We start from the raw sequence: 25,228 nt of genomic DNA on the forward strand, positions 1-25,228 counted from the left end.
GACTTACTATACCACACTGGAACATGTGCACAGTGAGCAGTAATCTCATTTGTGCTAACCAACAGCATATAAGGTCACTGTCCCCGACTTCATTTCACTGATGCCTTTGAAATGGGTGTGCATGTTGGTTTGGGTTTTATGGCTTAAGAGTCAGAAGCATAAGAGATTTACAAGCAGCTTCATGTTTATTCATACCTAAGGTAAGATTATGATAAATATATCTAAGACAGTGCTGGGAGCCCAAGAATGCTTTATTCTCTAAGTGAGAGTTGACCGACAGAGTATTGGAAATTGAGGCCTCCCTGGAGGTTACTGCACTCATCTTGCATTTCCAGAACTGGTTTCTGGGGAACACTGTGTTGGGAGCTGTTCAGAGTTAAGCTGGGAAAACAGGGGTATGGTGGGGGTGTTTCTGCACAAAACCCCAGAGAAGAAGAGTGGGTCCTTTCTTGACAACTTGTAGGGCTTATCTACAGAATAAATATTCCATGTGGGCCAGAAACAAAGAAGCTTGTCTAGTTTGGTCACAGGAGTCTTTTTCAGCCATAGCAACCACTGGGACCTCTGGCCAAAGAGGGCCTGCGTGGATTCTGTATAGACTTCCCCAGTTAGCATTGGTTGGGAAGGCCTGGGCCAGCATTCAGATACCCATATTGGGAAATGGAGAAGGTAAAGAGGCCTGAGTAGTGTATTATTCAAAGTCATGTGTACCTGGAAGCCCACACACGATGTAATTTGGAATTTGGGTCATTGCATACATAATTGGTGCAAATGAAGCTGTGAAAAATTATTTATCAACGACTCAGCCAGAGGGTGTCAAGATATTTAACCAGTTATTATTCTCTGGGAGTGTTTTTTTTTTTTTAATGTGTTTAACATTCAGGTGGATAGATGGAGTGAAGTAGATTGCCATTTGCAATGTAGGGGATTCTCATGTGATCATTTGAAGGCCTAGATGGAATAAACATTGTACAATCTCCCCAAAGTAAGGATTCATTTCTGATTACTTTCTACTGGGATTCCCTCCTCCTTTAGACTTCAATTGAAATATTGGTTTTTGCTGGGTCTGGAGCCTATTTGCCTTGGCATTGGATCTATATCATTGACTTTCCATTGTCTCCAGCCTGCACCTGCATATCCCAGGACCTGTCAGCTCACCCCATAATTGTATGAGCTGATTTCTTGACTCTTCCTCTGTATGAACATATATAGTCCATTAGTTTTATTTCTCTGGGGAAATACTAATCCAAAAGTTTCACTGCATTATGATCACCCCAAGATTTAATGCACAGTGTCAGTAGGAGGAGATAATTCTTCAGGAAATTCACTCGATGGCACAGCCAAGGATTCATGACAACTACCAGAAGGTAACAATGGCATGGGACAGATTCTCCCTAAAATATCAAAAGGAACGAGTACTGACAAAACCTTTATTCTGGGCTTCTGACTTCCTGAACTCTGAGGGCACATATATGGGTTGTTTGAAGCCATGAAGATTCACCATATGGGTTGTGTGAGGTCACTGAGATTGTCAAAACTTATCATGGCTGCTTTAGAGGTAACTGATACATAAAAACATGAGGGTAAAGGCCCTACTTATGTAGAAGGTAGAGCTAAAGAGAAGGTCTCTGATTTTGAAAGCAATACTCTTCATTGCCTTTATTTATATATATTCGGTGCTATTTTGTTTCAGGAAAAGCATGCAAATGAAAAAGCAAAAGCATATAACTTGTTTTTCTTCAGACAAACACAAGGAAAACTAAGGGCAAAACTCAGACAAGTTAAAGCAAATAAATTCATCTCAAAAAGTGGTAGAAAAATGGTCACCCAGGCAAACCACCCACCGCACTTCTGTAAGAAGCCTGGATTGGCTGCCTAAGACACCATCTGTCCGTTCGGTGTCCGAACTGGTTCTTATGGTTATCTTATTCAGAGATAAGAACACTTTTTATAAAGCTAGCAGATTAATTTCTTAGTGCTATAGCAATAAAGTTCCCCAAACTGGAGTTTTAAAATGACACGACCTTATTCTCTTAAAATATTAGAGGCCAGAAACTCAACACCGTGCCTGATGGGTTGAAAATCAAGGTTGTCAGCAGGACTGGGTATGCTTTTTCTGGAACTCAAGGGGAATCTTCTAGAGGCCTGCTGCGTTCCTTGGCTCATGGCCCTGCAGCAGTGTGCCCCACGGTCTGTCATCAGCGTTTCTTTACACCTTTCCATTTCCTGTCCGTCTCTTACAGGAACTCTGCCAGTTACATTGGGTTCACTTACATGGTCCAAGAAAATCCCCCTGTCTCAAAATCCTTAACATAATCCTAGCCGAACAAGTCTATTTTTCCATAAATGTTACATATTCATGGGTCATAGGGTTGAATATGAATGTATTTTAAAAGATAGATTTATTGTTATTTGTGTGTGTGTGTGTGTGTGTGTGTGTGTGTGTGTGTGTGTGTGTGTGTGTGTGTGTGTGTGTGCCATGTGCATGCAGATGTCCATGGGGGCCAGAAGAGGGCATCAGATTCCCTGGAACTGGAGTTAAGAGGAGTTTGAGCTACATAGCTTGGGTACTTGGGATCTAAATCCTGGTCCTCTGCAAGAATAGCAAGTGCTCTTAATCTGCTGAGCCATCTTTTGAATTCACCTCCTCAGATGTGATTATCCTTTAGGGTAATCATTATTACCACTAGTGCTGGGTCTGTAGTTAGAATTGAGAGTGCAAGGACCTCACAGCATTGTTACATCCATTGCTACAATGAATGTGTCATACAAGTAGCCTTAGAGTTAGGGTCTTTCTTAGATTCCCAGGGTGCATAAAGCCAACATAGGCTCCAATTAAGCTACGGAGTGTACACAATGATTAGCAGAAAGGACCAGAAGCTACTTATAAATGCATCGCTATAAACTGGGTATTGCTACTGTTTTAGTGGTGTGGTAAAATAAAGCTCCCATCCTTAGAACTTAATTCCTTTCCTACTGCAATTTGTGTGGTGCCCCAGTGGGTCAATCCACAGTTGTGTTGCCGACATAGAGCCCATGTGGATTTGGCAGGAAAGTCATTCCTGGGTTCTTTCTTGAAAATGAACTAAGAATAGTTTTGTTTGCTCCTAAGCTTGTGCAGGGACAGTGCTGCTTATGTGTATTTACAACTCGGTACATGTCCATAGGCACATCCATAGGCAAACACAGGTGGTTTTGCAATAAAAGACAGGGGTAACATGGGATAACAATTTATAGGGAGTTATGTTTGAAGAAACTTGGAGCAGAGGAGCTGCATGAGTTGCTCAAGACATGCTTTTACAGTTAGTGGACCTGGGACCCAAACCCAGGTTACATGACTCCTAACTTTCTGGTACTTCTTCAGATTATCCTAAAAGTTGTGTGAATCAAACAAAATTGAGGTAAACAACCTACCAACCAGTTGAGTCCATGAAAAGAGATGGAAGACAGGTATGGTTTATTTCAAAGATAAATTAGAGACAGGTAAAGAATGCCCATTTTACATTTCAAATCCATTAAAATCTGGAAAATGGATTAATTTGATTATGTTAAAAAAAAACCCCAACAATCAAGAACTTCTGTTTAGATTCAGATCTATGTGATGTCAAGCCTAAAGCACAAACACATTCAGCACATTGAACATATTCTGACTATTGGAAGGTAAATAGAATTTAAAGTTTAAGAACATTCAGTTCTATTGAAATCGTATTTCGCACCAACATCTCTTACATTGATCCCATTTTACAGAATAATGGCTAGTGCCTTTTTTGTTTGTTCTTGCTAGAACAGTCTGAGGCAATACTGCATCTATCATCTCTACTAGAATGGAGTAGAAAATAAAATATATATTAGAGACAGAGTTTCTTTTTGTTTGTTTTTTCCAGTTAGGAAAATAAATGAGTTGATCATGGCATCTCTTTCACAGGCTCAGTTCCAAGTAGGGTTTATATATATATGATATATGTTTTATTTATTTATATATATATATATATATATATATATATATAACATATAAAAATATATATATATATATATATTCAGCCATGGATTCCCCCGTCCTCCCTCCTCCCACTGCCCAATCCACCCCCCCATTTCCACCTCTTCCAAGGCAAGGTCTTCCCTGGGGAGTCAGCCCAGCCTGGTAGACTCAGCCAAGGCAGGTCCAGTCCCCTCCTCCCTATAATAAGGCTGAGCAAAGTATTTCAGCATAGGCCTCAGGCTCCAAAAAGCCAGCCCATGCACCAAGGACACATCCTGGTTCCACTGCCTGGGGGCCTCCCAAACAGTTCAAGCTAATCAAGTGTCCCACTTATCCAGAGGGCCTGGTCCAGTTCCATGGGGGCTCCTCAGCCATTGGTTCACAGTTCATGTGTTTCCATTAGTTTGGCTATTTGTCCTTGTGCTTTCTGGTCTCAATATCTCTCACTCATAGAATCCCTCCTCTCTCTCTCACCAATTGGACTCCTGGAGCTCCACCTGGGGCTTGGCCATAGATCTCTACATTTGCTTCCATCAGTCACTGGATGAGAGTTCTATCATGACAGTTAGGGTGTTCAGCCATCCGATCACCAGAGAAGGTCAGCTCAGGTACTCTCTCAACCATTGCCAGTAGTCTACAGTGGAGGTATCTTTGTGGATTTCTGGGGACCTCTCTAGCACTCTGCTTCTTCCTATTCCCCTGGGGTCTTCATTCATCATGGTATCTTGTGCTTTAAGCAGACATGGCCCAGGTGGCAACTGAGGAGCCTTTCCTGGAGGGGAATGTGCTGTGGTTTTGACAGGAAATCCTGTCCCAGGAAGGTCTGGCTCCTACTGACGGCTGCAAGAGCAGCTTCTCCTCTTCTTTCCTCCCCTTCTTTCCTCCCCCTCACTCCTTCCTTCTCTTCCTTCCTCTCTTCTTTCTTTCCCCTCATTCCCTCCTCTTCCTCTCTCTTTCCTCCCCTCATTCCCTCCTCTTCTTCCCTCTCTTCTTTTCTTCTTTCCTTTTCCTTTTCTTTACTGTGTGCCAAGTACTGTATTAGGTATTAAAAATTAGGAAATAAGTAAACATTCTTTGAAAGTCTTTTACTTTCACGTATTTCCATTTGCTTGAAAGTTCTTTTTATGTGCAGAAAAACTGGTGTGCCTCCAGTGCCTTGTAAGGAAACCTATTCTGTCCCTTGGCCTCATAGGATTTCTGTGTTCTCATTATTCCAAGAGGTCTGTGATAATCTGCATCTTATTTAACTTCCTAGTTTCCAGGCTAATAAGAACTGCTTGTATCAGGTGGCGTTTAACTGAAATGACATTTATATGTTATTGCCTTGTTTTGCTAAGACAATTGTGAATCCTACCCTTATCCCCGATAGGCCCATTCTTCCTGGTAGAGTCAGCCCAGATCACCAAATGACATCAACTTCAGAGATTTATGAGTATATCTCATCAAATTTTGTGTGAGTGTTTGACATATTCTGGCTTACCAGCAAAGGGCACTATCATTTTTTTTTTTTTGCATGTGAATGTTACCAAAATAAGCAGCATCCTCTATTTGTAAAATTGTTGCTATTAATCTAAACGTGACTTTATATTTATCCTGTTGAAAGTCATCTTGTTGGCATTGGCCAAGTGTAACAGGAATCTTAAAAGGTCTTCTTAATAAAAACAAACCCGGTGCCAGTTATTGGGGGTGAATGCTGGAAGATCAGAGAAGCAGAACAATTCACAGCTACCTTACCTCGCCAATTTCTCAGCTGATCCTGTTTCCTCAGACTGGAAGCCTCTGAGTCCTCATCCAGAATGAATCTCAGCTGAGCTGCTGCTAAAAGCCTAAAAGCTTAACAGACTCTAGTTTCTGATTTTCATGCCTTATATACCTTCCTGCTTCCTGCCATCACTTCCTGGGATTAAAGGCATGTGTCACCATGCCTGGCTGTTTCCAGTGTGGCTTTGAACTCACAGAGATCCGGATGGATCCCTGCCTCCAGAATGCTAGGATTAAAGGTGTGTGTGCCACCATTTTCTGGCCTCTATGTCTGTCTAGTGGCTGTTCTGTTCTCTGACCCCAGATAAGTTTATTAGGGTGCAATATATTGGGGAACACAATATCACCACAGCCAAGTGGTCAGGTCCTAATTAACTCAACATAGTCATCTATGCAGAGGTAACTTTGAGGGATTACAGTTAACTCCAAACAATTTTAAACCCAAATTTTCTCTTCTGCTCTCCACATACCAGCCTAGATTTACCAACTTAATAATGTCTTCTGATATTAAGATAAAATTTTACTACAAAGGATAAGATATTTAGAAGTTTCTGGTTAAAAATAAAAATATTCTATATCAAATAGTATTCTATTAATATAATTATCTGAAAAAATATCACATTGATCAAATGCTGGAACTTAAGAAAAAGTCAGAGAAGAAAGTTATATGTTAATGGTAGAGGAAATTTTGAAGAATTAAAGCTACCTTCAGACAAATTTAAGAAATTAATACACAAAAGGCTTTGTGATAAGAGGAACATCTATTTTTTAACTGGGTAAATAATTTATGTTATTTTTAATAAATATGTACATTAGTAAAAATATCTAGCCAAAACTGTTGTGTGTACATGTACTACAATGTTTGAAAACGCACTGTTATGTTAGATAATCATAGTTTGACTTCCAACTTGATTAGATTGAGGGACTTGGGGGTTTAATAAAGTTGGCTTGGGGGTGTCTGTGATGGTTTCCTCAGAGACTATTGTGTCATCATGCTTGCTTCTTGTGGATTCACTCCTGGCTTTATTGGGAGGTGGTACAGAGTAGGAGGCAAGGCCTAGTGGAAGAACTAGGTCACTGGAGTTGTGTCCTTAGAGCTATATCTTGTTGTGGTCCCTTCCCATGTCCCTGATTCTGCTCCATATCTTCTGTGAGAGGACTTCCCTCCCCTACTGTGTATTCTCACGGACATGAAGAATTGTCTCTCTCCAGGCCCAGGAATGCTGAGCCAAGTGACCAAAGTCTCTGGGATTGGAAGCCCAAACAAACCCTTCTTTTATTAGGGCTTGCCATATGTCTTTTTTTCCCACAGCAATGATAAAAGTAACTAACACACTGTGATTTTACAAATGATTGCAGTAGGACCTACAGAAAGCAAATGACCCAGAAATGCAAAGTTAGTGTCTGAAGTCAGAACTGACTGACCAAGGCCTTCCTCTGCTCTGCTACCAATGTCTAGTTCTAGTACACATCTTCTGAGAGACATGTTACAGTTTAAGGATACTCTAGTTAGAAAAAGACAACAGAAGCACTGTTCACATAGTGGCTTGTCAGGGGTTGGGTACATTTTCAAGTCCTCTGCTTACTAACCTTTTAATTCAGTTCTCTTCCAAAACAATAAATAACTCAGCCTTGGAAACTGGCTACTAGGATAGCCTGGGGATGCAGACTTTGGAACAGTACTGGAAGGTGAGATTGATCTCACCATGAATATCCTCTGGAAGGGAAAGTTCATTAAATTTAACTTTTAATGTTCAAATTGGAGAAATGGCCACGTTATCTTGCATCTTTCATGTGAGGTAGACACCTGCATTTTGTTGAGAACCACAATATTGGCACAGTGAAAATAAAATCAATTTTAGAATGACTAAAGTTGGAATGAGTTTATTAATTTGCTTATTTACTCTTCAAGCAATTACTATGGATATGTGAAGAATAGCTGAGAGATCCCTACTTCACATGACTTGCAGTCTGAAGAAAAAGATACACACACACACACACACACACACACACACACACACACACCATTGACATTGCCTGGGATGCTATAAATTCTTCTACAGCCAACTTCAAGGTGTCATCTAGGCTTTTTCTCCATGACCTAAGTCAACAGTGCTCATTTTTCACAATGATGCACTGCTCGCAAATCTGCCATCTTTACTATTACACACACGTGACTGGTGCGCTCCCTTCCATCTTTTGAGATATTTTTGAGCTTCTACACTACATGAGCCACTGTACTAACTTCTCAGTTTCCACCTGAAGATGAGGTGTCATGGATTTCACTCTTGAACTGAGAGTCAGTGTATAGGATTTAGCAACAGGCAACATTTTTTTCCTTTCTGAGGTGTTTTCTTGAGTACTCAATGTGAATGGCCATCTGCCTTTTCATTCTGATGGCTCCTACAGTAGGCTCCTAACAACAAGGAACATATTGGTTCACAAAGAAGGGGAAGTGTTGTCAGAGCCTAATGTCATTTCTTTTCAGTGCTCTGCCCAGTTCAGGTAAACTCTTTGAGAAGTAGGACTTGAAATAAAAAAGGGAGTTTTGTGAGCAAGAGTAAAGTTGTCGATCAAGAGACAGGATGATTACTTAAAAAAAAAAAAAAAGGATGGATCTGGGAGGATTGTGGGGAGGGGGTAAATATGATCAAACTACTTTGTTCAAAATTCTCCCCTGATAAAAAATGAGAAAAAGTACATTATATTCATGAATCTAAATTACAACTCAGTTTACAGATTTTCAGTTTGCTTAACACTTTCCAGAAATACAGACTAAGAACAGTAAACTAGGGCAAGCAACAGGCATTTAAACAACACATTGCAGGTTGATCTCTTCCCATCTCACAGAAAGAAAGATAGATTTCTTTAACTGAATGTTTTACTCACCACATATACTTATATAGACACTCCTGAGAATGACTGGTTTTCGTCAGATTTCTGTTTGAAAGTTTTTGAGATGAACCAAAATTCATCAATTCATCATAGTTGATTGTTTCAACAAATGAATAAAACAACCAGATGAGATCTTGATTTGATAGATAGATAGATAGACAGACAGACAGACAGACAGACAGACAGACAGAGAGATAGATAGATAGATAGATAGATAGATAGATAGATAGATAGATAGATAGATGGTAGATAAATAGAATAATCCCAAGAGAAGTAGTTACTTTTATAATTCATAAATGGTCATTTGTCCACCATCTATTGTTTGAGGAGGTGAATGAGGCCTCTTAGTGTAGAACTGCCATGAAAAGCCATCCTTGACAAAGGCATTCTTGTCTAGCCCTTATTGAGGTGATGATAAAACTTCAAAATCGTATTGCAGCCACATCTTTGGAGCTTCAGAACACAAATCTTCTTGCTTGGGCATCTGTGACAACAGATGATCCTGATAGCTTGGGTTGAGCAGTAGTTTCTTTGGCTATACTTGATGAGTACCTGTTTCTCTTTGCTGCCCTTTCTGTGGTAGTGGCAAATGCTCCACAAGATACAACAAGCACTGTGAGTAGTTGATGTGAGTTCCCATAAGGCAAGCAGTAGAGTATTTTTTTTCTAACTAGTATTTCATGGTGTGTGTGTGTGTGTGTGTGTGTGTGTGTGTGTGTGTCTGTGTGCTTGTGTGTACCCATGTGGACCATAAGAAGATGGTGGATATCCTGGAGCTGAAGTTAAAAGTGATTATGACCTGGTAACCGAACTCAGGTTAGTGCTAGAGCAGCAAACATTCTCAGCAACTGAACAGTCTATCCATAGCCCATTTGCTCCATTTCAAATACCATTTATCCTTTAGAGTTCCAGATTTGTTTCTAATCACTGTTTGGGATTCTTGCTATAGTCTGAGAAAATGATCACCATGTGATAGACAACATGTTGTATCCCAAACCTTATAAAATAGGATTTCTATGATTTTTACTTTTAAAAATACTTTCCCATGTATTACTTCATTTAGTGTTATATAATCATGAATACCAATTGATTATAAAATAGATTCTTGCATGGGAGAAGACTGATGCTTGGATGATGAAGGTGTGGGCTGGCTGGAAGAAGAGTTCAGTGTAGAGAGAGGTAAAGTTTGATGACTGATTATGGTGGAGCTGGCTTGGTTAGACATCTACAAAGTTTCAAACTTGCTGACTCCTTTAGTAGTAATTTTAGAATGACTTTAACAAGTTCAATACTGAGCAATAGTTTAGGAGATGACTCAAGATATGTTCGACATTCAAACAAGTATGACTCCTTGAAATGCCTCCAATGATCACCTGTCTTCCCACCACCACATCTTGTTTCTGCTTTGGCAAACATTTATCAAGGAGTCTTCTGGAAGGACTCACTGTGCCAATAGAAGTTATTTCTTCTTCTCCCATGTGCTTTGGTGCAGAACTCTGTCTGGACACACTGTCCAAGCTATGATCATGTGCACTGGGTTATTTCTGTCCTAGTACACAGATGCCTGTGGGGCACAGAAGCCAGGTGAAAGAATTTACACCCCGTTCAGTTAACTTGAGTTAAGTTCTGCAGTCATCCCACTTCCAGAAAGCTGATTTGGTTTCCTGAGGTTGGTTATTTTTGAGGATCAGCTTGGAGAAGAAAGCCACAGACATTAAAACCAAGAGTAAGGATGTTTCATTCATGACTTAGAGGAACAAGTGTTCAGTATCGATTCCAGGGATTGTTACCTACCACATTGCAAGCTTCAGAGATTACTAACATCTTGCCTTCCAGTTATATCGTCCACAGATTGACTTCAGTAAAAACATATATCTCGTGTGATTAGATAATTCATGTTAAGTGTTTTAAAAAATACAGGTGCTGAATAGATACTGGCAGTTAAATTTTTAAATAATTTTGTTATTGTTTTGAAACAGGCTTTCTCTTTGTTGTGCAGCCTAGCCTGGAACTAGTTATGTAGACTAGGCGAACCACAGGCTCAAAGTAAACCCCCTATTTCAACCTCTTGATTATTAGGATAATTTCATTTTAAAATCAGAAAAAAAATGAGGTTCCAACAGGTCTCTTACCCATGGTCATAATGAACTCAATAGTGGAGCACAGCCAAAGATCAGCTGGGCTCCTATTTTTTCACTTATTTTTCTTTAGAGTTTCCTTTAAAAGTTGACTTCCTGTGTGGGATTCAAGAATTTTTGTATTATAAAGTATAAGCAAAGTACTAATGGATTAATTTGACTGTCCTTTCAATCGCTTGCAGCAGATCCATATGGAACTCTGATTGCCACATTATGGGTGCCAACATTTCTACATTGCATTTTGATAATTGTGCCTTTTTGGTTTGTATAGGTTATAGCCTCAATGTGGACGGTTTCTTTGGAGTTTCAGTATTGTAACTGAAATTAGGGAGCCCATATCACTTACAGTATCTCCTGATGTTACCTCAGAGGACCAACAATATCTCAGAACTTTCACTTCTTTGGACCTTTCATGGCACACATCTTATGAAGAATTGAGTTTTTGGACAGCACATTGCTGGGAATGTCTTTCTGTATGCTGTGAATGTGTTGCTCTGATTGATTGATAAATAAAACACTGATTGGCCAGTAGCCAGGCAGGAAGTATAGTATACGTAGGATAAGGAGAGAGGAGAATTCTGGGAAGTGGAAGGCTGAGTCAGGAGATGCTGCCAACTGCTGCTGCCATCATGAAAAGTAATATGTAAAGATACCAGCCATGTGGCAAGGTATAGATTTATAGAAATGGGTTAATTTAAGATATAAGAACTAGATAGTAAGAAGCCTGGCATGGCCATACAGTTTATAAGTAATACAAGTCTCTGTGTGTTTACTCGATTCTGAGCAGCTTCAGAAGCCAGGTGGACAGAGAAAAACTCCAGCTACAAATGGCTCCCAATGGCAAGAGTTTCCACCTAAAACCTGAGAAAGAAGATTCTACAATGGAGCTAAAAACAGTTTCCTAGTTGTCTTTCTCAAGTTAGCTGCGGCCTGTGGGCTTGAGCTACTCTATGGTGGGCTTGTGGCATGTGGGCTTGACCTACAACATGGTGGGAATGAGGCATCTGCAAGCTGCATATTACACTGTTTAGCCTTTGCTAGTACAGAAGGGGAAAAAAGAGGTTTCTGGGGTACAGGCTGCTTTGATAGAAGCATAGACCCACTGCTTCTGAGAGTTGATTGTACACATGGTTTCTAGACCCAAAGCTGGCAGTAAACATACCACCACCATGTTGGGAAACTGAGGTGGCCTGAAAATGCTGCAGTTTAAAGCAATAGATTCACCATAAGACAGATTCAGTTGGGTTAAACCTCTAAATTGTTTACAATGTGTGTAAAAATGTATGTATGCTTGGAAGAGAGAAAAAGGAACATACGCAGTTATATAAAAAATAGTTTTAAAAAATAAAGTCTTTAAAGAGAAAGTAAAAGTAATATATAAAATAAGCCATGTAAAGATGGATATCACACAAAGAATCTGGATTGTGTTGTCTTTGGAAATTTTAATTGCAGAAAGACATTGATTGTAAAGTCTGCTCAGTTAAATCAATATGTATATTTTAAAAGTAACTTGACTTCAAAATTTGGATCTAAGGATATGTTGCTTTGGAAAGGAGGCTCTGCTTTTGTTTTCACAAAAAGCAAGAGGCTATGGATTTGTTCCAGATTAAGATAAATCAGGTTTGATCAGCCAAGACCCCCTGAAAGGTCTCTGATGACACCATGGCCCAGATGATCCAACATCCTGAATGGTTTCAAGGAAACTCGCTCAGATGATACACCCTCATGGACTACTCCATAATCCTAAAATTTTCTTTATGTCCCCATAAGATTACAGTGCCCTCATCCAGCAGGAAGTAATATGAGAAGCTACACCCATATTCCCAAATATACAAAGCTGGTTTTTGAGATGGAATTGGCTCATTCCTTCTCTAAACCCAAGCATATTGCTAAAAGAAAAAGTTGAGAGATTCTTCTGTCCCATATCAAAAGAGCCTTCTGGTGTAGGACAGAGAAAATCCAATATTTTTTATTTAAACCAGGCTGATTATAAATTCAATCTCTTTCTAAAAAAGAAAAGGGGATAGTATAAATATAATAGGATGAAAGGGTAGATTAATAAACCTACTTTTAAAGAGCAACAACTTGTTTAGAGATGTTTTACATTGTTATGAATTTTTGTTTATTGATACAAGTTTAAACTTAATTTTGTTATACTGTATATATATTTCTACTCTAATTTGAGGTATTGTGCTTATGTAACTCATTTAGATTGTAATGGATAATTAAGAAATACAGATTAATAATTAGTCTTCTATGATAATCAAACTTATAGTCATGTTAGTTTAGTTTTTTAGGTATATATAGATATATTTCAGACAGATAGGTAGTCTTTAAACACTTCAAAGACCTACAGAATATGGCATTTAAAATGTTTTAAAAAATTTAGACTTTCTGGACAGTGAGACATGTCTGCTCCTGGCAACACCAATTTACTTCAGAGAGGAGGATGGGCATCATAGATACTCTATATGGAGTTTATCTTCTTCTTGGCAAAATAGTCATTTGGGCAAGAAACTGTTCTTTCCTAGACTGCTTGACAAAATGATGTAGTGACTGGACATGTAGGACCCATAGGAAGGTGACCACTGAACTTTGCTTGGCGAAATGGACCTTCTGGTTCCTTCTTCATGGAAGAAACTGCCAGATATTCTACAGGACACAGAGAGAAGTAACTGAGAGACTCTAGGCCTGTGGTCTGAAGACAGATGCCCCAACTTTACAGAGGAACTTTGGATGACTATCCAGGCTGCCAGCTGTCTCTGTCTACTCTCACAAGACTCCTGAAAGTTGCTTGCATCTTTCTCCCATTTCTCAGGTAGTATTATATCCTTCTGAGGTCTTTGATATAGTTGAAGACTAGATGATTATAATTTCCTTAGTTATGGTAAAAGATAAGTTAGATGTGAAACCTTAGACTCACAAATATAGGATGGTGACAAATATAGGTGGTGGCGCACGCCTTTAATCCCAGCACTCGGGAGGCAGAGCCAGGAGGATCTCTGTGAGTTCGAGGCCAGCCTGGGCTACCAAGTGAGTTCCAGGAAAGGTGCAAAGCTACACAGAGAAACCCTGTCTCGAAAAAAAAAAAAAAACCGAAAAAGAAAAAAAAAAAGAAAGAAAAAAAAAACAAATATAGGATAGATACAAATACAAATACAAATAGACTAGATATTGTAACTATAATTCTTGCTTGATAATTGTTTTGTTGTATGTAATTTTACTATGTTAAAGTTGAAACCTTCCTTTTTGAAAAAGAGAAAAGGGGAAGTGCTGGGGATGCCTGTCTATATGCTGTGAATGTGTTGCTCTGATTGATTGATAAATCAAATGCTGGTTGGCCAGTAGCCAGGCAGGAAATATAGTATAGGTGGGATAAGGAGAGAGGAGAATTCTGGGAAGTAGAAGGCTGAGTCAGGAGACACCGCCAGCCACTGCCACTGCCACCATGAGAAGTAATATGTAAAGATACCAGTAAGCCACAAGCCACATGGCAAGGTAGAGATTTATAGAAATGGGTTAATTTAAGATATAAGAACTAGATAGCAAGAAACCTGTCATGGCCATACTGTTTATAAGTAATATAAGTCTCTGTGTGTTTACTTAGGTCTGAGCAGCTGCAGGAGCCAGGAGGACACGGGAAAACTCCAGCTACAGCATGTGATGCTAAACTTTTTCTTCTTGCCTTTATATCTTCTTTATTCATTTAGAAGTCTTGTCTTTCAATGGAAAGATACTTTCTCCACAAAAACAATGGTCTGATTGATTGAAGTAGAAGTTGAGCCTGACACCTGACATACAACAGAACAATGTAAAACATTTATTTTGCTGACTAAATTGACTAATTTATACCAAGGAGAAAAACAACTACTTTCCCAAAATAGGACAGAGGGGGCTGTTTTTGAAGCTTTGGAGTTTCTGAGAATGTCTCTTTGTTTTCATGCCCTAATATTAATGGAAATTCAACAACCAAACAAGATGTATTATATATATAGTTCTGGGGAATGACAGCTTGGCTTATCCCCCAAATAAAGGATTCCTATCAACTGTAGTGATGGTTGAACACAGAAAAACAGATAATACTACATCCTGAATGATGAATGTAATATCATCCATAGCTATGTATTGAGTTATAGTTAACTTGATTTCTTTATTATTGCTACATTAAATATTTTTCTTCCCCCTACTATTTCATATAAAATGCATCAATCATGGATAGTTTGAAAGTTTAGAATCTACTTTGGAGAATAGTTTGAGACTAAGACTTAACTATAAGTTGAAATATTGTCACCTGAAGACAGAAACAACTGCTGGAATTTTATGGTATCCTTCTATTGAGCAAGTGTCAGAGTGTCTACAGTCACATATGGAATGATTGTATCTTAATTAATCCATTGACATTGTTCAGAAATGTAAATATAGATAGTTCAGAGAAGCCATAAGTGTGGGCTTTATTATGTTTTAAATATTGTGTCTCTGTCCACATTCATTCCTCTATATATTGTTCCAGATTGTTGGGCTCACACAACACACTACATTTCCCGATCTTCCCTGACAGCCAGCTTTCTCTTAGCTCCTTCAATAGAAGGGACTTGTGGAGAGAGAAGAACTTGCTGATACTAACACTTGAATTTCTTTTTTCCCGAGTACAGGCTTGTCTTGGGATAGATGTTCCCTGATTTGGAAAATTCTTTCTCTGAAGATGCTACTCTCTTGCCCTCAGATTTTAGTTTTAATAGCTCCTCACTCCCTGCTCCAAAAGCCTTTCTTTGTTCCCTACTTCCTTACTCTAAAACAGTCATTACCACCTTGCTTTAATTCTCTGCATAGCAGTTACTTGAAAATTTGTTAACTACCCATGAATCCATTTACATTTACTGGAATAAAAATTTGAGGAAAGTAAGGATCTCTTTTCTAGTCTGATTGTCTGTTTGACCTTCTCTTTCTTATTCTGCTCATCAATTCTTCCCTCCTTTATAAAATGTATTTAATCATCTGTTTTTTTTTATTGTGTGCATGGTATACATGTGTATGCACATGTGTGTGCATGTGTGTCTATGCACACAATCACCTGTGACTGGGCATATGGAAACTGGAGGTCAACACAACATCAGATGACTTTCCATTTTTCCAGGTTGAACTAGCTTCAGAATTATCATCTTCATTGTTATGGGCACCAACAACAGTGGAAACAAATCCCAGGATGCTGTTGGTGGAAACAAAACTCTTGTACCAACAGTCTTTGAGTTAGGGTGAGAGATGGGAGAGGGAAATGGCTCCTTTACAGCCCAAGAAAGCAACTCAGCAAGTGAGCATTTAGATTCCAGGCTGTGAGGTTGTGGGAATTACCCTGAACTGAGCAGGGCAGTTCTCCATTCGAGGTCTTTACTTATTTACATACTATGGCAGGAAAGCTAAACAGAAAGTGTCAGACTGGAGGGCTTGGCAAGCCCACAAAGCTGGGGAAACAAGAGTTCGGGTCAAGAGCTGTCAAGACAGCCATGATTTAAGGGGATAGATCCCACAAACAGGGAAAGCACAGGAAGGTGAACTTGGATACTTTTTGTACAATTTCCCCCAGAGACATTTGTTTAATCCAAAGCAGTGCACATGGAAAGTGACACTCTCAAAAATAATGCGGAAAATCCTGCTGCTCAGTGACAAAAATTTGAAGACTCTGACAGTGAGCATGTCCTAGAGAGTCAAAGTTTGAATTTGAAACATATGAGAGCTGAGCTCTGTTGAGCAAACACCCAGGTTTTAAGATGTGATACCTGGAATGGCGTCATCCAAGAAGCAAAGCTTGCTTGAGGAAGGCTCGTCTCTAAGGGACCACAGATATGTGACTACACTTTCTGAAGAAAGACATTACATCACCACATTGTCATTCCTGATTAAGCACACCTGGCATCAGTGAAAGCTGTCAGGTAAGACAGAAGCCAAAAGGACACCAAATGAGTCAAAAATGCCACCGGTTGGAACCTATATGATTCTATTAGGACTAGTGTATTAAGTATAAAATTAGCAAGCAATTGTGACCCATAAAAGATGAAATGAAACACCAAAGCTGAAGTATACTGGAATTAAAATGAAGAATTTGATAAATTGATGTTTTTCAGTGTTTATACATATTACAGACATAACAAATTAGTAGAATGTGAGAACCTACCCCAAATAAAGTACTCACAGAATTAAAAAATATGATAATATGGAAAGATTATAAGAGACATATAAATCATTATAAACATAACAAATATATACAGGAGGGGAGAGGAAGACAGAAAGAGAGAGATGGAGAGAGAGCGAGAGAGATCAAGCTAGAAAAAATAGGTAGAGATAATACCTGATAATGTCTGAGTTTGACAAAGACAAAGTTTTGTTTTGCTTTTTCTTTATTAAGAAAATTTTTATTCATTTTACATACCAACCACAGATCCCCCTTTCATTCCTCCTTCTGCTCCTCCCACAGCCTTCCCAACCCCAAACACCCCTCATTCCCTCTTCCAAAAAGGTAAGGCCTCCCCTGGTGAGTCAGAAAAGGCTGGTACATTCATTTGAGGCAGATCCAATCTCTTCCCCCTGCATCAAGGCTGTGCAAAGTGTCCCATCACAGGTAATGGGCTCCAAAAAGCCAGCTCATGAACCAGGGATAGATCCTGATCCTATTGCCAGGGTCTCCATTAAACAGACCAAGCTACACAACTGTCTCACTTAGGCAGAGGGCCTAGTCCAATCCCATGGAGGATCCATAGCTGTTGGTCTAAAGTTCTTGAGTTCCCACTAGCTTGGTTCCATCATCTCTGTAGATTTCCCCATCATGATTTTGATTCCCCTTGCTCATAGAATCTCTATTCCCTCTCTTTGACTGGTCTCCTGGAGCCTGGCCTGGTACCCAGATGTGACTCTCTGCATCTGCTTCCATCAGTTACTGGATGAAGGCTCTATGATAACAGGGTGTTCAATCTGATTACCAGGGTGGGCCAGCTCAGGCACCCTCTCCACTATTGCTAGTAGTCTAATCTGGGGTCATCCTTGTGGATTCCTGAGAACTTCCCTAGCACCAGGTTTCTCGCTATCCCCATGATGTCTCCCTCTATCAAGAACCATGATGTCCCCTGTTCCAGCTTGACCATCCTGTTCCCTTATGTTCTCATCCCCCATCTCCTATCCTCCATTGCCCCCACCTCCACCCCCAGTTTACTCATGGAGATCTCATCTATTTCCCCTTCCCAGGGGGATCCATGTGTCCTTCTTAAAGTCCTTTTTGTTAGCTAGCTTCTCTGAAGCTGTGGGTTATAGTCTGGTTATCCTTTGCTTTACATCTAGTACCCACTTATGAGTGAGTACATACCATGTTTGTCCTTCTGAGTCTGAGTGACTTCACTCAGAGTCCTCTCTCTAGGACCTAGGCCCTAGGGTACAACCCATGCCTACCCCCACTCCCACCCATTGCTGTCCCAGTTGCAATCCAAAGACAAAGTTTTATATCTAAAATTACTAGAGGAAAAACTTCAGGAAGTGCCTTTTCCCAATAGTACACCAGCTATGGCAGTAGTCAAGAACATAACAGGAAAGCTGCATACTACTATTGGTTGAAAGATCAGCTCTTAACTCTTAGAATTCATATGCTGCAAACTGAATCATCCAAGTGACACCCTGCTAATATTTAGAGGCAGGTCTCTGGGATAGTTCATGGTTTAACAGGCTGTCAAGGGAGTGACTGGTATAGAAACCAGTTGTTTCAAGCACAATTGCTTTATCTCATACGATGACAAATAAAGGATCATGCACAGGGGCAGCATAAATATTCGTCTTTCTAAAATTCTATCTCATTATAAGGATACTTATTAGGGATGGGGAGACTATCACAATAACTTCTTTAAAAACTTGATTACTGGGGGCTGGAAAGATGGGCACAGAAGTTAAAAGCACTGGCTGTTCTTCTAAAGGTCCTGAGTTCAATTCCCCAAAACCACATGGTGGCTCACAACAATCAATATTGAGCTCTGGTGCTTTCTTTTGGCACACAGGCATACATGCGGGCAAAACACTATACACAATACATAAATGGATCATTTCTTAAAAAGAAATCTGGATTACCTCATCAAAATTGTATTTCAAAGGAAGTCACATTCTAAGATAGCAAGAGTTAGAATTTCAATAAGTCTTACTTGAGGGATGACGTCCATGTCCCGACTCTCACTTTATTAAAGTGAACAGCAGAAAAGCAAACAACTGAAAAATCTCAGAGCAGGTGGCGATTCAGTATAGGTTCGCTTGAGAGTGATGATACCAAGGCACAAAGCAGGCTGTAGGAAACCAGTGGTACAATGTCGGAAAGAAAACCATTCTTAGCCTATAGTTCTCTGCCCATCGAAAACTTTCAAAAATCAACGTGAAACGAAAGATTGTTTAAGCAAACGAAAATACTAGAAGAAACGCTACAGTAGGAGATTTTTCATACAGAAGAATAATGCTTGTAAAGGAAAGGAAAGGACACCGGGAAGTATGAAGTATGTAAGTAGTTCTCACTCCACGTGTACTGTGTAAAATAGTAAGGATATCTAGTACTATGTGTCCCAGAAATTTATGGTAATAGTAACACAGAACAAGAAGAACATATTAAAGTTTGCAAGGCTCTTTATATTATGAGGGTGTAATGCATGTTATAAACCCTAAGAAAATTACTCCCATAATAATAATAATAAAAGAATGAATAACCCAGAATGAGTTAATGGTATGGAGTGACAAAAATGGAACTCATTTAAAAGAGAACGAGAAAACAGTAGAAAAAGGAAGAAAAATCATGGAATAAACTGAGATGTTAGCCACAATATTTAATGTAAGCAAAATAAACACTTGAACAAATCTAAAACTTTTTCTCAGAAGAGACAAATGGCTGCCTCCAGGATTGGGGAAGGGGAGCACCAGGTAGGCTGAATGTCTCATAAAGAAGTGTTCCGAATACACCCCAGCATCTCGTAAGGACAGAAGCGCAAACTTGAAAGGGTTCCCACTAGCAAAATCTGAGAAAACTTAAGCTTAAAATCCATAATGATAATTAATAATTATAGCTGAATAAAATAGGAATATATGTGTAATATTGTTATAAAAATAAGTGAATGATGGTAAAATGGAGTTTGGAGTTGAATATCTGAAAGTTTGCTCAACTGATCTAAATAGTGGGTTAACTTTGAGGGCTAACATTTTATGTAACTTCAAAATCCCTCAAATGTTAGTTACAAGTGGAAATATAACAGCTTTACAGAGGAAAACCCTGGAAGACAATCTTATCAGAGATTTGGAAATGATATCACTAATACCAATTTGTACCCTCTAACAACCATACTGAAAAGAACGCAATAATATTTCAGTAGTAGTGTTACATAAAAATAGACCCCAATCAGAAAACTTATACAATCTAACAAGAGATGTTTTGTTCTGTAACCTTCAAATTATTATGGACAAGCAATAGATAATGGTATTTTTTTCATTTACATATTTTCTTTACTTTTTAAAATTTTTTCACATGATATATCAATATATCAATATCTATCTATCTATCTATCTATCTATCTATCTATCTAGTTTTTCTGTTCCCTAATTCCTAACAAACAAAAGCACAATAAAATAACTAAAAGCCCAAACAAAACAAAATTAAACAAAAGACCTACAAAGTAACAACAACAACAAAAACAAAACATGGTATTTGTTTTGGGTTGGCTAGTTACTCCAGGGCACCGGGTCTGTTGTGCAGTGTGACTAATAAACCTGGGACATCATTGGAGAAAACTGATTTTTCCCTTTACCCATAAGTATCAACTGCAAATAGCTTCTCTGTTACAGGTGGGAGCTCATGTCTACTTCCTCCTCTCCATTTTGGTACCCTATCTGTCTTGAACCTGTGTAGATCTTGTGTGTGTTGCTAATCTCTGTGAGTTTGTCTATGCATCAATCCTGTTGTGTCTGGAAGACACTGTTTCTTTGGAGTCATCCATCACTTCTGGCTCCTAAAATCTTTCTGCCTTCTTTCCCACATAGATCTCTGAGCTTTGAGGGGAGGGCTTTGCTGATGACATCCCATTTAGGACTGAGTGCTCCAAAAACTCTGAAGGTTCCAGCCAGGATACTTCTATAGCTGATAAACAAATTAAATGAAGTTTCAGGATACAATACGAACACACAGAATCAATAGTCTCCCTATATACAAATGACAAAAATAGGCTGAGAAAGAAATCAGGGAAATAGCACCTTTCACAACAGCCTTAAAATATCTTTGAATAACTTCTATCAAGCAAATGAAAGACATTACAATAAAAAATTTAGGGCACTGAAGAAAGAAATTGAAGATGGAAAGATGTTACATGCCCTGGATCTATAAAATTAATACAGTGAAAAATGACTATACTACAAAAAGCAATCTGTAGATTCAATACAATCCCCATCAAAATTCAAGCACAATTCTCCACAGAAGTTGTGGAGAAGTTGAAGAAAAACAATCTTCAACTTCATATGAAGACATAAGAAACCCATGATAGCTTAAACTACCTTGAATGATAAAAGAACTGCTGGAGGTATGACTGACCCAGGTTTTAAATTGTAAACAGAACTATAGTAATAAAAACAGCATGGTAGTGGCATAAAAATAGACACAACAATTAAATTGAAGACACTTATATAATTCTACACACTAGCAGACACCTGATTTTTCACACACACACACACACACACACACACACACACACACACACACACACACACACACCATACCACACAAGAATCCAAATAGATCTATATCTATCATTTTGCACAAAATTCCCAAAAGGACCTCAGATAAGATCTGATACCTTAATTTGACCAAAGAGAAGGTAAGGAATAGTCTTGAACTCATTGGCACAAGAAAAGACCATCTGAACAGGATACTCATTGCACAGGTACTAAGACCAACAATTAATAAATAGGACCACATGAAACTGCAAAGCTTCTATACATCAAAGGACACAATTTTTCAGACATAGCAGCAGGCCACAGTATGAGAAAAGAACTTCCCCAATTATACATTTACAATCTTTATAGTTTTTTTACCTTTTATTGAAAATAGATTCTTTTCTCAAATAATATATCCTAATTATAGTGTCCCCTCCCTCTACCCCTCCCAGTCCCTCCCCTCCCCTTGGTATCCATTCCCTTTCTGACTCTCATAAGGAAAAGTACAGGTATCTAAGAGATAACAACCACACATGACAAAAATAAAATATAGTCAGATGAAGCAAAAAACATCATATTGAAGTTGGACATGGCAACCCAACAGAAGGAAAAGAGTTCCAAGAACAGGCACAAGAGTCAGAGACCCACTCATTCTCATGTCAGGAACCCCATAAAAATACTAAGCTAAAAGTTGGAGGCCCCGAGCCTGCAGCTTCCGTCTCTGTGAGCTCATATGCACTTTGCTTAGTTGATTCAGAGGGCCTTGTTCTCCTGGTCTCCTCCACCCCCTCTGACTCTTACAATCTCCAGGGAATTCCCCAAATGCATTGGCACAGGAGATGACCTCTGAACAGAACATCAGTAGTGTAGGAGCTCAGTTTGAGAATTAACAAATGGGACCTCATAAAACTGGAAAGTTTTATGAGACAAAGGACACCATCAATAGCACAAAACAGCAGCCTACAGAATGGGAAAAGTTTTTTTTTTTTTTTTTTTTTTTTTTTATCAACCCACATCAGCTAGAGAACTAATATCCAAAATATATAAAGAACCCAATAAACTAGTATAAAACCCTAATAATCCAGTTAAAAATGGGATACAGATCTAATCAAGGAATCCTCAATAGAAGAAACTCAAATTGCCGGGAAAAAACATAAAGAAATGTCCAACATCCTTAGCCAGCAGAGAAATGCAAATCAATTCTGCTTTGAGATTCCATCTTAAACCTGTCATAATGGCTAAGATCAATAATATAAGGGACACCTCATGCTGATGAGGGTATAGAGCAAGGGGAATATTTCTCCATTGCTGGTGGGAGTGCAAACTTGTTAGCCACTATGGAAATTAATATGGACATTCCTCAGAAAGTTGGGATTCGATATACCTCAAGATCCAGCGATACCATTCCTGGGCATATGCCCAAAGGACGCTTTGCCACAACCATGTTCATCGCAGCTTTAGTCATAATAACTAGAAACTGGAAACAACCTAGATGTCTGTCAGTAGAAGAATAAAGAAAATGTGCTATGTTTACACATTGGAGTATTACTCAGCTGTTAAAAAATAACATTATGAAATTTGCAGGCAAATGGATGGAGCTAGAAAAAAAATCATCCTGAGTGAAGTATCACAGACCCAGAAATATAAATACGGTATGTACTCACTTATAGGTGGATATTAGCCATAAAGTAAATGATAACCGAGCTACAGTCTGCAGACCCAGAGATGATAGACAAAGAAGAAGGCCTGGGGGATGCATGGATCTCCCTGGGAGGGGAAATAGAATGGCTATTTCGAAGTTATGGAGCTTTATGTGGGGTTTTATACTTACACTATCAATTACATTTTTATACACTTACCCCTCAAATAAAAAGATCACGACAGAATTAAATCTAGGAAGGCAATTAGCTTAACAAGTTCTTTCACAACTCATGTGTCCAGTCTCATCACCAATGTGACCTTTTCTTGGTCTCCTTACTCTTTACCTTTTAGAATACCTATTAGAATAGATTCTCTTTCACCTTATAAAAATTAGTTTACGATGGTTCACAAACCTTCATTTAAAACCCGAGATGTTAAAAATAACAGAACAACATAGGAAGTACTCTGGAAGACATTGGGGGTGGCTGGATAAGAACTTTCACAACAGAACTTCGATAGCACAGGTATGAACTTCAAGCATCAGCCAATGAGACTATATGGAATCAAAAGTCTGCACAGCAAAGGGAAATATCAGCAGAGCTCATAGATGATAGCCCACAGACATCCCACAGAGTGGGAAAAAGTCTTCACCAGCCACACTTGAGGAAAGGAGCTAATATGAATAATTTACACAGAATTGCAGAAATTAAATATCAAAGAAACAAAACTGACAACCAGTAAATGGGCTAATGAACTGATCAATTTTCTTTTTAAAATTTTTATTACTTATTTATTTTATGCTCCAACCACAGTTTCCCCCACCCTCCTCTCCTCCAAGTCCCTCCCACCACCCCTCTGTTCTCACCCCCCAATCCATTTCTCCTCCATTTCTGTTTAATGAAAAGGCAGGTCTCCCGTGGATATCAACAAAACATGGCATATCAAACTGAAATATTTTCAAAAGAAGAAATAAAAATGACCAATAACTATTTTTTTAAACAAGTATTCAACATTTATAGTCATTAGGAAAATGCAAACAAAACTACTTTCAGATACCAGTTCACTTCAGTCAGAACGGCACTCATCAAAAAAAAAATTACAATGTTGCAAAGGGTATTGGGGGAGAAAGAGACCTCTTTGTACTGCTGAGAAAGTAGAAATTGATACAGCTATTATGGCAATCAGTTTGAGGGTTCCTCATAATTAAAAATAGAACTATCACATGGCATCCAGCTATTTCAGTCCTGGGCATATACCCAGAGAACTCCATATCCCATCATTGAGATATGTGTACCCCATGCTTGTTACTACTGTATTTGCTATAGCAGGAAAACGGTACCAACTTAGATATCCATCAACAGAATGGATAATGAGATACTGGTACATACTACATACAATGACATATTATTCAGCTCTAAAGAAAATAATATGATAGTATATATAAAAATATTATAATAAAAATTATATTTTATTATTGATCAAAATAATAAAACTTGCAGGGAAGCAACTGGGCTTAGACTATATAATATTGAGAAGTTATCCAGACTCAGACAGAGAAAAACTGTATGTTTTCTTTCATGCAGAATCTAACCTATTGTGTGTACATATAAACAGCTATAGGTATGGGCATAGCATTTTTTTAAGGCTCAATATTATTTATTATCATTTAAAAATAATTTCATTTTTCTAATCCTGTCTAGGTAGGCTTTTATTTATTTATATTTTTATAATATATTTTGATCATGTTTCTCCTCATCTAACTCATGAGATATCCCCTGACTCCCCACATACTCAATATCATGTTCTCTCTGTCTCTTTGCTTCTCTATTTCTCTATTTCTCTGCTTCTCTGTCTCTGTCCCTCCCTCCCTCCCTCCCTTTCTCCCTCCTTCCCTCCCTCCCTCCCTCCCTCCCTCCCTCCCTCCCTCCCTCCCTCCCTCCCTCAGCACAATAGATAATTTTCTAAGTATTTTACATGTTAGGTTATTCAGTGTACAATCCTAAATTAAGCAAATTTCTTTAACTTTAGAAAACATAAGAAAATAAAAAACAATCCCCATTTATCATTTTCTTCACATCTTTTATGTTAAAACCTTCTCTTCATTCCC

Source organism: Peromyscus maniculatus, chromosome 19 (genome assembly GCF_049852395.1).
Source record: "Peromyscus maniculatus bairdii isolate BWxNUB_F1_BW_parent chromosome 19, HU_Pman_BW_mat_3.1, whole genome shotgun sequence".
NCBI classification, from domain to species: Eukaryota; Metazoa; Chordata; class Mammalia; order Rodentia; family Cricetidae; genus Peromyscus; species Peromyscus maniculatus.